This window comes from Xiphophorus hellerii, chromosome 4 (genome assembly GCF_003331165.1).
Source record: "Xiphophorus hellerii strain 12219 chromosome 4, Xiphophorus_hellerii-4.1, whole genome shotgun sequence".
Taxonomy (NCBI): Eukaryota; Metazoa; Chordata; class Actinopteri; order Cyprinodontiformes; family Poeciliidae; genus Xiphophorus; species Xiphophorus hellerii.
In genome coordinates this window covers 24,063,519-24,079,797 of record NC_045675.1, presented here as the reverse complement: position 1 = coordinate 24,079,797, position 16,279 = coordinate 24,063,519, and the positions used below count along the sequence as shown (strand labels likewise).

Here is a 16,279-nt window from a genome sequence, read left to right as displayed (position 1 = left end):
AGAGGTAATATTCTGCTATAAAAGAATAGGTCTGTTGTCACATTGTCCTGCTTTTTTTTTTGTTTGTTTCCCTCCGGTCTTGTGAACAGAAGTGCTGGAAGAAATCCAATGGAGGAAACGGTTGTCCTCCTCCCTCCTGCTGTTTATGATCAGCTCTTCTCTTGTTTCATCTAAGTCACAAACAGATGCAACCAGTCAACTATTTGCTGCAGCAAAGTTTGTCACCTGGGGCTGCAGATTGCAGAGACTGAAGTGAAAGTTCAGGGGACTGAGGGACAATGTGTTGACCTTTTTTTCCCATGGTAAAGGCTAGACTTTGATAAAATTCTCTAGTCTCTACGCTGTTGTCTTTTCTTTTTCTCCTTCAGTCAGATCCTTTCATTCCCAGCCTCACGCCCCTTCATTTCATTGGATCTTATCTAAATGTTTTTTTGGCGTTCTTGAGAGAAGCAAACAAACACCTCTTTAATGCGTTCATGTAAATGAACGGAGAAAAAAACTAAACAAAACTCAGTTGAACTTCCAGAACCATATTGTTCAAAATAATCTAATTTATTGCAACAACAAAGTGTATATCTGCCCCCTAGTGGCTTTTTTAAAAAAAAAAAACGTATTATATAGAGAATGTATTATAGAGAATACATAAAGAAGAATAACAGAACTAGCAGAGTTAAGGTTGAAGACATCATAGCAGTTTTCTCAGCTCGACTTGTTTTCATTTTCTAGGTTAGGGCTTCGCCATCAGGTTTTCTGTTTCAGTTGCATAATCACCTCCTTTCTCTATCCTCTATTCTTCAGTGAAACAACATGAATATGAAACCATTGAAATTCAGTTCAGGTTTTCTGAAAAGCAAACTGGCTGAATGACTTTCACCCTAAATCTTCCTCGAAAGCATTTAGTGTTTGATAAATGTGACAAGGTTTAAAAGTGATCTCTTCTGAGTAGCTGAAGATTTACTGTGAAACTGAATCACTAAACAACGCGAGTTCAGCCAAAGTTCCCACTCAGGTGAAGGCTTGATGCGACTTTTCTGCAGAAATGAAACCTGATATCTGAAGATAAATGCACAACAGCAGCAGGCCATGAAAACGAACCGGGATCAAAAGATTACAACAGAAATGACATGAACTGAAAATCATAGTTACAACATCCAGTCAGTCTGAAGCCACGACCAACATCTCTGCTGCACGGTCCCTCAGAGTCAGTGTTGAGAAAAATACTTTATTTAATAATTGATTATTAATTGATGTAAACAGGCTTCAAAAAGACCATCTGCTGAAAAAAAAAACGTTCTCAGAGCACCATTAAGCCAAACCTGCACAAAAAATCTATACATTTTGCAATTAAAATAAAAAACTTTGTGTGCAAATATAATTGAACCCCAATATTTACGTTCACTAAATAAAAAGACACAAACACATTTTTTTCTCAGTGTCTGAAGTTAAAGCTGATCAAACGTTTCTTGTTTTAGCTTAGATAGAATCACCAAAACTATTTCTATTTGGCAGAAAACTTGTTGAGTTGGTCAGTAACTATGCTAGGGCCAAAATAAGACAAAATTAAAAATTATAATTAAAAAAATTCAATTGTAAGAATAAAGTCATTATATTACAAGACGGCTTCAGCCTCAGGCCGTCTAGTGTTTTGTGTCTTTTGTTCTTTGGATGCCAACAAAAACAAATGTGCTTCTGTTTGATGTCAATAAAGGCTGATTCTTTCTCTAAAGTCATAATATTATGACTTTCTCATACATCATTTCTCGTAATACTACAATTTTCTTTTATTTTCAGTTTCTTGGCACTAATTCCATTTTAGATAAAAACAAAAAAACATTTACTTTCTTATTTCAAGAAATAATTGAAATATTTGTTTATTTGCACCTTTTAATATACAGTATTTCTACTATATATTTATATATATTCCTTTATTTAACCAGGTAAACCCCGTTGAGATCTAGATCTAACTTTCAAGAGGGACCTGGGCAAAAAAAGTTGCAATACATAGCAAACTGGTTACAAGATAAAAACAATTAATACATATTGACAAGTATAAAACAATAAAAACAATTTAAAAACAATGACACAACAGAGGAGATTGTTTTAAGTTAATAATTCCTTAGCATTGATTTTAAAAAGTATTAGTTTGACTGGCAGATTATTTCACTTATGGGAAAAATATCTTGTTAAAAGGATGACCTGTCAGTGGAACTAGTACTTTTTAAAATTAATATTAAGGAATGATTTACTTTAAAAAGCTCATATCTTGCTGAAACGTTACTTGTAAGTTAGTTTTGTCTTACTTCATGTACTAAAAAAACTAGAACAAATCTACTTGGTCAGAGTTTGTGTTTTTGCAGTGCATTTATTACGTGTTAAGAGATCAAGAAATTAAAAAAAAGCAATTGGCTGAGTTTTATTTTGGAATATCAGAATGTCACACACTTCAAATATTTATAATGAAAAATTGTTTTAAAAAAAATCTTTCTGCTTAAACTTTACAATTATGCTCATTAAGATTCAAACAAAATACGCTGAAGTTTGTGTTTATATGTGTAGCCGGGGCATCTTGTCCCGGAAGTATGGTGCTGTGCATTCTTCCTCTTGCCCATATTTGGAAGAGCGCAGCTGGTTCGTTAGCCAGACAGGTAATCAGCAGATCCATTTAAAAGCAGGTAGATCGCTGAGGAGATCAGATGTTCGGCTGGGTGGAGGAGGCCCGGTGGCTACTCTGACGGAGCGTGGTTCGGTCACGAGAAGCTAAGAAGTGGAAGAGCGGTTTAGAGGCATAATCTGGACTGTGAGTGAACTAAGATGGCTAGTAGTAGTGGAGGGTGCTCAGAGGATAAAGGAATGGAAACAAGTTGGTCGGTAGTAGAAAATAAGAAAGGTGGAGGAGGAAAAGATAAGGGCAAGAAAGGGATAAATACAGGAAAAAGATCTCTCGAAGATGAGGAGGAAAACGTCGAGACACGAAAGAAAGTAATGATGGAGGAGTTCAAGGTAATTTTGAAGTTCAGAGCTGGACAGGATTTGACAGGAGTGAGTCCAATCACTCTATCTATTGGTTTAAAGAAAGTAATTGGAGATGTGGAATTAGCTAAAGTGTTAAGAGATGGAAGCCTGTTGATTATCTGTAAAAATGCTGAACAAAAGAACAAAGCGTTAAAATTACAGTCGATTTGTAAAAGAGAAATAACGGAGAGGAAAATAATGGGAGAAGAGAGAGGAATAAAAGGGGTAATATCAGGGATTCCATTAGGAGAAAACTTGGATGAGTTAAAGAAAATCATAAAAGGAGGAGAAGTGACAAATATCAGACGACTGAAGGCTTTTAGAAACGGAGAAAGAGTGGATAGCACTTCTGTGCTATTGGAGTTTAAAGGAACAGAAAAACCAGATAGAATAATGATTGGTTATTTGAGTTTCAGTGTTAGGAATTATATTCCTCCACCGATGAGATGCTACAAATGTCAGAGATATGGACATACAGCAAAAATATGTAATGGGAAGCAAAGATGTGGTAGGTGTGGAGGAGAACATTCTTATGGGGAATGTGGAGAGAAGCCGATAAGATGTTGCAACTGTGGAGGAGATCATACTGCAGCATATGCAGGGTGTATGGTGAGAAAAGAAGCAGCAGAAATTCAAAAAATAAAAACAGAGAAGAGAATGTCATATGCAGAAGCAGTAAAGGAGGTGAAAAGTGCAGGGGTAAGTCAAAGAGCTAAATTAGAAAAGAAGACGATAGATAAAGATCAAAATATTGTCACGCTAGAAAAACTGATCCCGTTCTTAGCTTACATTATAAATTGTTCAGAACAAGCGAGGACTAAAACTGAAAAAATTAAAATCATAGTGAAAGCAGCAGTAAGATTTTTTAATGTTACAGACTTATCATGGGAAAGAATTCAGGATGAACTCAGACAAGGAGAGGGATCAGGTGAAAATGAAGCAAATCAAATAGTCATATAATTTTAATATTACAATGGAATGCTAGAAGTCTAATTGCTAATGGTCAAGAGTTTAAAGGTTTTATTAATAGATTAAAGGAGAAACCAGATGTAATCTGCATTCAAGACACTTGGTTAAAACAAACATTACAGTTTAGTATTAGTGGGTATTCAACTATAAGAAGAGACAGAGGAAATGGAAATGGAGGAGGATGTGCTATATGTATAAAAGAAAAGATAAAATTTATTAAGATACAATTGGATACGGAATTAGAGATTAATGGAATTAAAATGTGGACAAAAAATGGAAGTATAGAAATTATAAATTATTATAATCCTTGTAAAAAAATAGATAAAGCAAAGTTAGAAAGTATAATTAAACACAGGGGAGAGAAGCTAATATGGTGTGGGGATTTTAATGCACACAGCACTTTATGGGGTGAGAAAGATGATTATAACGGGGGTATTTTAGAAGGAATAATTGAGGAAAAAGAATTGGTAGTATTAAATAATGGGGAAGGAACTCGGTTGGATGTGGTTAGTGGTAAGGAATCTGCTATTGATCTCACTCTAGTATCACAAGGTATGGCAGATAGTTGTAAATGGAAAATAAATAAAAATAGTACAATAGGCAGTGATCATTATCCAATATTTATTGAAGTTGAGTTAGATATGGAAAAAGAACAGGTAAATACTCAAGGAAGATGGAGGTTTAAAGACGCTGATTGGAGGAAATATGAAGATATGAGTGAGAATAGATTGATAAATATAGATATAAATAAATCAATAAACGAATTAAATTTAGAAGTTAGTAAGAGTATTATTGAAGTAGCAAAAGAAGCAATCCCAAAAGGTAAAGGGATTAAAAAGAAAAGAATAGTCCCCTGGTGGAATATAGAATGTACAATGGCAATTAAAGCAAGGAATAAGGCTTTTAAAATACTTAAAAAAGATGTTAGTTTCCAAAACCTAATTAGTTATAAGAGGAAACAAGCAGAAGTCAGGAGGAAGATTAGAAATGCGAAAAAGTTTTATTGGAGTAAATACTGTGAGTCATTAGGAAAAACTACAGCATTAGATAGAGTATGGAATACAATTAAGAAAATGTCAGGAAAGTCAAAGGAATATAAATTCTCAATACTGAAAAATAATGGAAATATGATTATAGAAGATAAAGATAAGGTAGAGTTATTAGTAAAAGTTTTAGCTAAAGTGCATAGTAATGAAAATCTTAGTAAAGAAGAGAAAGAAGGACGAGAATTAACGATGAGAAAATATAATGAAAGGATAAATGAGGAAATGGTTGATAATGATAATATAAATATGAAGTTTTCAATGACAGAGTTAAAAAAAGCATTAAAGAATACAAAAAATTCAACACCAGGGGAGGATCAAATAAATTATGTTATGCTTAAAAACTTAAATGAAAGGAGTAAATTAGTTTTACTAAAACTATATAATAAGATATGGGAAGAAGGAACTTTGCCAGATAAATGGAAGGAATCAATTATTATTCCTATATGTAAACCAGGTAAGGATCCTCAGTTAACTGAAAGTTACAGGCCAATAGCGTTAACATCTTGTGTCGGGAAAGTAATGGAGAAAATGGTGAATAATAGATTAATTTACTTCTTAGAATCGAGAGAAAAAATAAAAAAATATCAATATGGCTTCAGGAAAGGAAGAAGTACGATAGATCCTATGGTACAGCTTGAACATGAAATCAGAAAAGCACAGGTGAATAAAGAGGTTTTAATGGCAGTGTTTTTGAATATTGAGAAGGCATATGACATGTTATGGAAGGAAGGTTTACTGATTAAAATTAGACAAATAGGGCTAAGCGGTAAAATTTATAATTGGATTAAAGATTTTTTAACTGATAGAAATATAAAAGTTAAAATAGGAAATGAAGTAAGTTCAAAATGTTTAACTGAAAATGGCACTCCTCAAGGTAGTATTATAAGTCCAATGTTATTTATAATAATGATTAATGATATTTTTAGTAAAATCGAAGGTAAGTTTGGAATGACTTTATTTGCGGATGATGGTCTTATTTGGAAACGGGGAAGAAATATAAAATTTATAAATGATAAAATGCAAGAAGCGTTAGGTAAAGTAGAAGATTGGGCGCTAGAATGGGGATTTCGAATTTCAAGTTCAAAATCTAAATTTGTTAACTTTACTAATAGGAAGGTAGGCACTAAGATAAAATTACAAATGTATGATAAAGAAGTAGAAAGGGCAGATAATTTCAAATATTTAGGTTTATGGTTTGATAAAAAGCTTACATGGAAAATACATATTAGTAAAATAATAGAGAGAAGTAAAAAAATATTAAATATTATGAGGTGTTTAAGAGGTAAAGAATGGGGAGCAGGTAGGAAAACTTTGAAGATATTATATATTGGACTTATTAGATCAGTAATAGATTATGGATGTGTGGTATATAATTCTGCCTCAAGTACCTTATTAAAAGAAATAGATAAAATACAATATCAAGCGTTAAGAATTTGCTGTGGAGCAATGAAGACAACACCAGTGTCAGCACTACAGGTAGAAATGGGGGAAATGCCATTGGAGTTAAGAAGGAAACAATTAGGAGTAGGGTTTTGGGCAAATGTAAAAGGGCATAAAAAAAGTTATCCTATAAATAATATATTACAACCATGTCAAGAAAATGTTAAGAATGTAAATGTAAATAGTTTTGGATGGATAATAAATAAAGAAATAAAGGAAATAGGATTAAATCAATGTTTAATTAGCCCGGTGGTGGATTTTTCATGTAATCCGCCTTGGATACAAAAAGAGATGAAAGTTGATTTAACATTGTTGGAAGAAGGAAGACAGACAGTAGAAGGAGAGGTGGAAAGATACATAAGAAGGGTATATGGAGAATACTTACAAATATACACAGATGCATCAAAAATGGTAAATGATAGAGTAGGGATAGCATTTATAATTCCAGATTTAAACACCATGGAAAATAAAAGATTAACGGATAGTTTGAATGTATACACAGGAGAATTACTGGCTATTTCAATGGCGTTAAAATGGAGTGAAGAATTAAGTGAAAAGAAAGTGTTAATTTGTTCTGATTCGAGTAGTGCATTAAAAAGTATTATGGAACAAGAGTCGGAAGCAAGACAAGACATTCTGATAGATATAAATAAATCAATACATAAAATGGGAATAAATGGATCTACTGTTAAGTTTATTTGGATTCCGGCTCATATCGGAATAGTTGGAAATGAATTAGCAGATACATTTGCAAAGAATGCGAGTAAGAGAAGTGAAATTGAATTGGAAGTTAAGTATAGTAAAAACGAGATAAGGAGTATAAGTAAAATATATTACAAGAAGAAGTGGCAGGAACAATGGGAGGGTGAAAAGAAGGCAAGGTTTTATTATAGTATTCAAAAAAAAGTGGGGGAGTGTAGAAAGGAAAATAGGAATAAACAAGAGGAAGATATTATATCTAGGTTAAGATTTGGACATGTAGGGCTAAATAGTACTTTGAAAATAATAAATAAACATAGTACGGGGTTATGTAATTTTTGTGGAAAGTTGGAAACAGTTATACATATTTTTATGGAATGTAATAAATATAATCTAGAAAGAGAGGAATTAGTAGAAGAGTTAAATAGGAATAAAGTTAAATTAAATGTTAGAGATCTGCTACAAAAATCATCTGGAGATGTGGTTTTTAATTCCGTGTTTAGGTTTCTTAGGAAAACAGGTCTAATAGGGAGATTATAGGGATTCGGCATCTGGTTCATACTCCAGTCCAGAAGGTGGCGGTAATGCACCTGAAAGTTGTTTGCCAACCGCCATAAAACAAAAAGAAGAAGAGATCAGATCCCAGGCTGACTATTTGTACAGAGGGAAGATACTAGAGAGACGTACAGAGCGCCGCTGACTGGTTTCACTTTAGAGAAGGTGAAGGCAGTTTCTTTTCATATATTTATATATATTCCTTTATTTAATCAGGTAAACCCCGTTGAGATCTAGATCTCATTTTCAAGAGGGACCTGAAACAAACTTCACTCCCCGTCGGGGAATCGAACCCCGGTCTCCCGCGTGACAGGCGTGACTGCTGCAGACAGGCGGGGAGACTCACCACTACACTAACGAGGAGATGCTTCTCCAGTTTCATTATCTGGCTACTTAAGGTGTTTGTCTTTCTTGGTCTTTTGTGTGTAGGTTGGCCTGCTACTGTTTCAGTTTTTGTTTAGAATTTTTTTGGGGGGGAGGGGATAGTTATTATTGATCAAAAGTATTTTCTGTTTGCTGGTTTTGTTGGAGGAAGGGGAGTTTTTATTGTCCAGCCCTCTGGCTTGTTTTAAACAATCAAAGGATCTCTGCTGTCTCTGGGTCCCAGGCTGTTTTATTCAGATTGAGGAGACTAGTGGAAGGGGACATTTTCTTTCCTTTGCTGTTTCACCAGGGCTTTTAGTGTGAGTGTGTTTTTGTTGGGGATCATTTGGTGCATTTAGTTGCATTTGTGTTTTCTTTATTATTCCTCCCCCCAAAAAAGTCTAACTTTATTTAATTGGGTTTTAACTATGTCTCTCAGCTACAAGGTTTCCAGGGCCAGCATAGACTCTTATTTTAATATGGTCATTTGTGTATAATAAAATAAACAGACTATCTTTGAACTTGTGAATTCAATAAACTGTATTTAATTTGCAACAGTACCTCTGATCATTTTTACAAACTTATCTGTGTGATCTGGTAAAAAGAGGATTTAAGGTTCTCCACATATAACAGAAACTGTACCCAAGGTCACATAAGGCAACAAAAAGAAAAGCGTTTAAAATCAGAGTAAAAGCTGTGGTGAGTCTCTCAGCTGCTCCTCTGTGAGGGCAGACGGTAAATGCAGGAACCGCTTCAGTGTCGCCAAACAAGTCAAGTCGTCCAGCAGCTTTGCAGAAGAATCCTCGGATATTTTGAGAGGGGAAAAAAAGACAGAAGTTCAACAAGAATTGATCATGGATCAAACCGTATGCAGGTGAAAGGATCTAACATGAGCCGTTGTTCTGACCACCTGTGCTGCCTCGTCGTTTCGTAGCTCAGATAAATAGCTGAGTCGGTGTAAGTCGGTAGCTGCATGTCGGCGCTACGTGTCTAAAACTTTTACTGGGATGTTTACAAACCGATAACTATAGCAGTTAATGTTAAATATGATTTCTTATCACTCATTTCTTTATGTGACGAGACTGAAGTGGAAGCTTAGAGGTTGTGCTTAGCATAGCATTGGAACAATTTACACCACAAACACTAAAATATCACTTCATCAGAATATCCGACCCGTTTAAAATGAAAAGCTATCGCAGATGTTTGCACTAATCCTTTTATGAGAACTCTATATTCAAGAAAGAATTTGATGCAACTTGTACGTGTTGTGATTCTTATCCTTAAACTGCTGTCCACTTGTTTTGTCCCTTTGGTGCTTTTTGGCAGAATCGGTGTGACTTTATCCACAACAACATAGAAGCTCAATTTATGCTGTTATAGGAAGATGTCTTACTTGGCCTCACTAAAAGCTCAACAGTTCAGAGTTTCTCATTAATCCTTTATTGTCACTATTTAAATATTATATTCATTGTTCCAGGTAGGGGAAGCCGTGCTTTGCTGCATTTTACAATGAACTTAAGTTTTATATCCAGACTATCAAAGACAAAAAATAGCTATTAAAACAATTGAACTCTGTACTGCTTTGAATGAACAGTTGGGAACCGAAGCCCCGTAGCTTTTTCTTCATCTTGAATATATTTATCTGTATTTGTTTTTTTTCTGGAGGCAGAACAAATGTTTCACTCTGTCGTTGTGCAGTGTGTCTGTGAATAAAGTTTTTAAAAAAAACATCCCCCCTCCCCCACACCCAACAGACTTCTTGTGGCTTTGATGTCACAGTGATGTCACTCATCCTGTCTATGACATCACTGGCGGCTGCCTTTGTATTCCCAGGTTCCACAGAGAAATTCATTTGCAGTTTGAACCAGAGAGCAAAGATGGAAGAAGAACATTTTTTGTTGGCAAAAATTAACAATTTGCAGAAGAACCGCAGCAAGCTGGCGGAGGAGAACCAAGAGCTTCAGAAAATCGTGGAAAGTCTAAAGAGTAAACTAGAGCGACTCAACAGAACAAACACCACACACAACTGGCAAAAGGAAAATAACATACTTGTAAATACGAATGAATATTACAAGAAACAAATCAGAAAAATTCATCTGGACCTGGCGGAAGTAAATGCAAGTATAATCCAACTTAGATGTGATTATGAAGACAAGTTAAGAATAAAATATACACTGGAAGACGAACAGAAAAAACTGAGATACACTCTAGAGGACGATTTAAGAGAAACAACAGAAAAACTCGAGTGGCTAGAGACAGAAAATAAAGAGTTAAATAAAGAGATTGTAGCTCTGAGGATTAAAAATGATAGGATCAAATCCAGGGTGGCAGAAAAAAGCAAAGATGTCCAGCAAAGGGAAGAACCAGTCAGGGAAAATATCCAGGAAGAGGAACTTTCAGCATGTCAGAAAGTAGGGAGAATTTTTATGCATTTGTACGGTTCAAGTACGTTGGCGTATTGGGTGCCACCCTGGGTTTTTTTTTAACAGAAAAGGGTATTTTGGGTTGCTGGAAACAGGATGTTTGTGGGATAGTGATGCGTTTAAATGAATTACAAATATAAATACTCTTGTTTGCTTTTGGAATTTGTGCCTAGTGAGAGATGCTTGCAGGAAGACATCTAAACGGGTCAAACTGGAAGCTGACACCAGATGGTCTGCAGCAAGAGTGATGACTGACGGATGATTAAGGCTCGAAGTTTATGGACCAGAAACAGAGGAACTGTACATGAGACAGGGATGCACAAGACGCCTCATTGTTCTGTGGGTTCATCAGTTCCTGCATCGTTTCTACAGAAGGAAATAAACAAGAACTCTGAATTTTGCATTATGGCAGCTTGCAGGTGCAACACACCTGTGACTCAAGAGAACAGAAGAAGCAGCTGCTATGTGATTAACTCAAGATAACCAAATCCAGGGGTCTCAAACTCCAGGCCTGGAGGGCCGCAGTCCTGCAGTTTTTAGATGTGCCACAGGTACAAAACACTGGTTTGAAATAACTTGATGACCTCCTCCTTGTGTAGATCAGTTTTCCAGAGCCTTAATGACCTAATTATTCTGTTCAGGTGTGGTGCAGCAGAGGCACATCTAAAAGTTGCAGGACTGCGGCCCTCGAGAACTGGAGTTTGAGACCCCTGAATAGGCTCTGTAACTAGGACCGCCCTAAGGAAATAAAAAGAAATTCTCTGGGAGGAGCTGTTTTAGAGCGGGTAGATTGTAACTAAAGCACGCTGCTGTCCGTTCTCCTTGCAAGTAAATCTAAAACTCACTTGTCTCTCTCTTCTTTTTCAGTTTGAGAATGCTTAGGTAGATGAACCTGACATTAATTTGGTCCTTCGAAGCCGGATCCCAAGATACTGAAGGAATCCAGCGACCGAATCCAGAAAGACCGTGCGCACGGCTAAACTCTTCAGAATGAGTTTAGATCCTTTTCCGGGACTGGTATTTGGTTTACCAGCTGGAATCTGACGCTTGACGGGACTCCGTGGAAGGGGAGAGACAACTGAGAGTAAATTCTCTTTTAAAAGAAAAGCGTGAATGAGTTGATCGCGTTCGCGTTAAAAGAAATCCTGTGTAAGAAACGCTGTGAATCCTGGGCTCTAACAGCTGAAACTAAACGGCTTTAACTTTATGCTGTTGTGGTGATAATTGGATGGCGGAGTCCAGCGAGCAGCCGCTTAAATCCGTCTTAAAAGTTTCATTCCGTAAAAAAACAGGGCGGCGGAGTCCTGCGTGAAGACGCTTCAGCTCCGTAACTGAAGTGTGATTGGAGGTATAAACACCTTTAGGTATTTTATCTCATTTAAAGCAGCGGGTTTGGAAGGAGCAAACCAATTGTGGATGCAGAGGCAAGAATCCTCCACTCGTAAGAGTCCAAGAAAGGATTACCACAATTGGTATTTTTAATTGTTACCCACTATAAAAAAGAAACCAGTTTTTAGAACAGCCTAGGTGTTGACAAACTGGTCTAAATTGTTTAAAATGGGTAAAAATAGCAGGAAGTGGAGAGAAGTGTTTCAATATGTGTTCGTTTAATTTCTTTTATAAATGAATTCATTTAAATTGTCCGGAATGGTAGAAAAATAACTGCAGTACTGGAGAATACACAGCAGATGGCGGCATAGCAACCTCGCCATTAACAACCATTGAACGAATTACTGCTTTATATTTCAACAGTAAATGTAAATCAAAAGATTAACAGCAGTGAAAATATTGGGAGTGTGTTGAAGGGCAGGTCCCTGATAAAATACAAAATATCTGAATAAATGGATCGTAAAGTACAGGTTAAAAGGTTAATTAAATACTAAAATAGAACTAGAACTATAGGATAAAATAAAAAACTAAAGAAAGAGCCAAGAAATTAAGGAAACAGAAGATTGTGATAACAGTGTGTTGGCAAATAAATAGATGACTAAATGAAAAACTAACTAAATAAATACAGGAATAAGTAGATGAATATAATAAAAAAATATCTAAAAACTGGAACAAAAGTCATAAAGGAAAACAAGTAACAGACAGGAATGTGAAACACAAGAAAGGGGAATATGAAAGTTTTTTTAAGAAGGAAAAGGATGAGGAAACTTTAAACAGTTAAAGTTTCATAGAAAGAAAATAATGATGAAAACTACTAGCTCATGGTTTGCAGGAATTAACAAACTGAGTAGTAGGTTTGGTAAGTAGGCACATGTGGTGATTTCGAAATAAGGAGAAAGGCAAGGAGCAAGTGAGTCAAAGTAAGAGAATGGAAAGATGATTTGAACAAATATCAAATTAAAATGATCGTTGTGTTCAAGGTTGCTCTCATAGCAGTTTGGAAGAACTTAATAACTGGAAATAGAAAATAGATCTTATAGAGAAACAGCTAAAATGCTTTGCATGGTCCAAAGGATGTTTATAAAAATCTGAGTAATAATTATATAGAATTATAAGAATTAAAATATTAGATAAGAATGTTAATTATTCTTTGCGCAGATTAAAAAAAAACCAAGCTGCAGCTGATTCTGGACATCTTAACATTCTTTTAATAATGAACAAAACTTTATTAAGATAGAGAAATATTAAATCTACAGGACTTACTTTTAATTGATTCAGTGAAACTAAAACTAACTCTCTTGGTAAATAGTAATTGATCAAACAAAGGAACACATAGCCTTCATGGATTTCAAATGCACCATTAGCTCTGCTCCTAAAACCTTTATTTTTATTGCCAATATAAAACAAAAACAAATGTTTGCAGTCCAGTTTAAAGAATCCAAAACAGATTACAGTTTCTCTGGCTACAAGATCAATATACCAATGGGCTCTTTGCACCTGCTGCGCTGACGTCACAACCGCATGCGCAAATGCGGCTCTCTTTTTTCGGCTTTGAGTTACCATGACAACTAGAAAAGACAAAGTCTTATTGCAGACGCAAATAAAACAATACTATGAACATTGCTGTCTTCCTAATATAATGGGCTTTTAAGTTTTCATGGATTTCCAAGCGATCCTGAATTAAGAAGACGGTGGCTTGTAAATATTCGTCGCTACCAGTTAAAGCTAAAGCAGCACAGCAAAGTTTACAGCCTTCACTTCACTCTGGATCAACTTCGTCAGCCTAAAGCAGAAGGTAAAGGAGCCTCCTGTGTTATTTCCATGGAATCACTTCTGTATTCAGCCTGAAAGAGAGTTTATGGGAACAAGAGAGCAGAGCTACTGATCCGCCTGTACACACTGCTGTAAACACCATCCTGCTTCACAAGAAGCATGCAAAACTAATAAAGCGAAGTAACACGGAGACCTTAAGGAACACGGCCATATTTTTCTAAAAGCAACAACTTTGAACCTGAACAGTGAGCTGAACTAGAGCTCCGACACCAGAGCTGCTCTACTGTTAAGCTATGGGCTTGTTGTTCCTCAGGCTTCAGAAGCAAAAAGCCTGAACCGTAAAATCCCCGTTACTTGGTCTCTGACACTAACGACAATAAACCACGTAATATACTTGAAAACAAGGTAAAAACATTGTCCGTTAGAATGGATGAAAAATGTTTAGATACTTAAATAGCACATTTTTACAAGAAAAATGTCTAGCATAAGCTAAAGCTAATGTTAGCCACAAAGTTTAAAGAAAGTAAAACTCACCTTCGTATCTGTGTATAACCAGGCGAACATCTTAAAACCTTTCTCCAGCTTACTTGTCGGGGCTTCGGATCGATGTGCATCATAAACTTTGCTGTGCAGCGTTAGCTTTAACTGGTAGCGACCAATATTTACAAGCCACCGTCTTCTTAATTCAGGACCGCTTGGAAATCCATGAAAACTTAAAAGCCCATTATATTAGGAAGACAGCAATGTTCATAGTATTGTTTTATTTGCGTCTGAAATAAGACTTTGTCTTTTCTAGTTGTCATGGTAACTCAAAGCAGAAAAAAGAGAGCCGCATTTGCGCATGCGGTTGTGACGTCAGCGCAGCAGGTGCAAAGAGCCCATAGCATGTGAAGAGTAAGAAGCATGTTGACGAATCTGGACTTGCACTATTCAGTATGTTGAAATTAGTGTATAAGCTAAAATTAGCTAAATGCTAATGTAAGCCTAAGCCTAGACCACCATGAAGCTTGGTCTGCAGATGGAGTCTGAGCTGCTGGCAAACTCTGCTGAGACGTTGAGGGTCAACCTGCTCCCTGTGGGATTCATTGTTCGCCCTGACACATCATATCTTGGTGCAACTCCAGATGTGACCCGTCAGAATCAGCCCCGTTTGGTTGAGGTGAAAAGCAGCATGAAGAATGATGTGTCTCAGGTTGCTCAGCTCAAGGTTCAGGATGGCCAGGCTGTTTTGAGGCGTTCACACGCAGGTATAGGGTCAACTGGAAACCAGCGGATTGGAATGGTGCCACTTTGTCCCGTTAACAACAGTAACTGTTGAGCGGGTGTGGCGTGACGAGTCTTTCATGATCAAATGATCCTGTAGGTGGATCTCCAGGGTGAGGATCAGCCATTGCACTGAGGCGATCTGACCTCTGTGAATTCTCCACATGGGAGAATCTCAACTGCACAATTTATGGTAGTGGGGGACTGCGTTCGCACTCTCCCCTGGTATTAATGTCTGGGTTAAAAGTGAGTACTCCTTTACTTTTTTTTAGCTCTGAGGATTGAAGGTGGTGTGTTTGGCCTAGATGGTGACGTCTCCTTCACACCTCATGGTTATTCCTTTCTGATCAGATTCCTTTAAATAAGTCATAAAACTTCATATTAAAATACTTTATTAATAAATAAACATGTCATATCTGCACAGTTTGGATAGAGGGAGTTCTGCCGGTCAGGCTGGGAGCTTGATCCGGATGGGCGGTGGCCTGATGGCGGCGTCCCTCACCTCGGCTGTGATGTCCACGCCCAGCGGAGCTCTGCAGCAGAACCAGCAGAACAGGTCAGAACCTGCAGCTCATGTCAGTCTGAGGGTTTGATCCGCTAACAGCACGAACCGGGTCGGTACAGCAGGAACCGGGTCGGTACGGTAGAATGTACTGGTTATTTTATGATCCCAAAATCTGCTGTCAACAGCTCTTTCTTTAAAATATGAATGAGAGGAAGTGAAACCCTGACCAGAACGTGAACTGGTTCTGGTTCTGACTGACCTGGGCTCGTAGCTGACCTCCACCTCCGGCGCCAGGATCCCGGTTCCTTCCCTCAGACGCTCCACTCTGTTCCTGCGGGGAGGAAACCAAACGCCTCAGGTGAACTGGACTCGTTTCCAACCGCAGCCAGGTCACCAGAACTCACCAGGCGACCATCGCTCCATTGTGGGTGCAGAACCAGGCCGGAGGGCAGCGCAGCCGCAACCCGGTCACCTTGGCGACGATAGCCAGAGCTTTACAGATGTACTGGTTGCTGGCAACGCCTCCAGACAACACCTGGAAAAAACTCTGGGTCAAATCTAAAAGTTTGGATATGCTGGGTTGCTATGGAAACACTGCAGCTTTCTTTTTTAATTTGTAAATAACTGATACTGATTCTGAAGTTAGTTTTCTTGCCCAGCAGATAAAATATTTGCCTGCAGAGAATTGCAAGACGACTGCAGTCAAAAGTTTGTTCACACAATGAATCATTAAAATCCTCATCCCACTTCCTGTCGTCGTCTTTGTCGCTTCTGCCAGCAGTAACATCCTGTTGTTGATCATGTGACTTGTGTGATGTGAAAAATGTTTCAATAGTAGTTTT

At 37.1% G+C, this 16,279-nt stretch overlaps 1 long non-coding RNA gene and 1 pseudogene across 1 annotated transcript; one reads left to right on the top strand and one right to left on the bottom strand.

Annotated features, from left to right (window-relative positions):
• Window positions 1–15,017: 15,017 nt before the first annotated feature.
• On the top strand, window positions 15,018–15,157 carry LOC116719296 (uncharacterized; annotated as a pseudogene).
• Window positions 15,158–15,307: 150 nt separating this feature from the next.
• Window positions 15,308–15,829, bottom strand: LOC116718983 (uncharacterized). Its single transcript, XR_004339043.1, has 2 exons — window positions 15,697–15,829; window positions 15,308–15,465 (listed from the first exon to the last, which is right to left on the bottom strand). It is a non-coding gene; the product is annotated as an uncharacterized LOC116718983 (long non-coding RNA).
• Window positions 15,830–16,279: the final 450 nt, after the last annotated feature.